The sequence below is a fragment of the Lytechinus pictus genome, chromosome 4, assembly GCF_037042905.1.
Source record: "Lytechinus pictus isolate F3 Inbred chromosome 4, Lp3.0, whole genome shotgun sequence".
NCBI classification, from domain to species: Eukaryota; Metazoa; Echinodermata; class Echinoidea; order Temnopleuroida; family Toxopneustidae; genus Lytechinus; species Lytechinus pictus.
The window spans coordinates 1,961,552-1,962,563 of record NC_087248.1 but is presented as its reverse complement, the minus strand read 5'-3'; positions in this window follow the sequence as shown (position 1 = coordinate 1,962,563).

Sequence of the window (1,012 nt, the reverse complement as noted above, 5' to 3'; positions counted from 1 at the left end):
GTACCTTGGTGGACAGAGTGCTGAGGATTTTTTTTCATTCTTTCTCTATCCCTCTCCCCTCTCTCCCCGCCCCCCTCTCTCTCTCTCTCTCTCTCTCTCTCCCTCTCTCACACACACCCTCACACACACGCACACACCCTTTCACCCCATACACTCTCTCCCTCTCTCTCTCTCGCCTTTATACCCTTCTTTAAAAATAATTGTTTCTACATTTCCATGTGTCCCGTCCATTTCCTCCTCACTTGCATTCATTTACCGCACATGCACACCCTCACACATACACACGCAGAGTCCATGTCCTCACTTATACAAAAGCCCCACCATTTTAGCTTAAATCCTCCCTCTCTCTACCTAGTTCGTAGTAAACTACGTACGAAACAGAGAAACAGTTTCTCTTTTTATCTTATCAGTCTGTTTGTCCCTCTCTTCCTCTCTCTCTCTCAGTCTCACACACTCACTCTCTCCTAAAATCCATCTCTGCCTGTTTTTTTTTATTTCTATCACCCCCTCCCCTTTACCACCTCTCTCACTCTCTCTCTCATTCTCTTAATCCCCTCCCTCTCCCCTTACCACCCCTTTCTCTCTCCCCCTCCCTCCCTCTCTCTCTCCTTGCTTTCCTCTCTCTCCCTATCACCTAGTAGTTTTCCGCCTTTATGTCCGGGCTATAATGTCATCCTGTCAATGCCCTTTAGCTCGATACACCTTTCCGTGTCCATGTTTGTATAGTCTAATATTTCTTTCGCGTCCTAATTCAGGACGATTATACACGCCTGTGCTTGCTTGATAAAAGCAACTTTCCTACTGCATCGAAAGATTGGTAGACACGCTATTTTTCTCCATTATAGGGGAAGTTCACCCTGACAAAAAGTTTGTAGTAAAAATTAAAAAAATTATAGAAATATTAGTGAAGGTTTTAGGAAAGTCCATCAAAGATTAAGAAAGTTATTACAACTTAAAGTTTCTGATTTGTGACGTAATATACGAGCAGCTGCCTAATATGTTCTCCAAAATA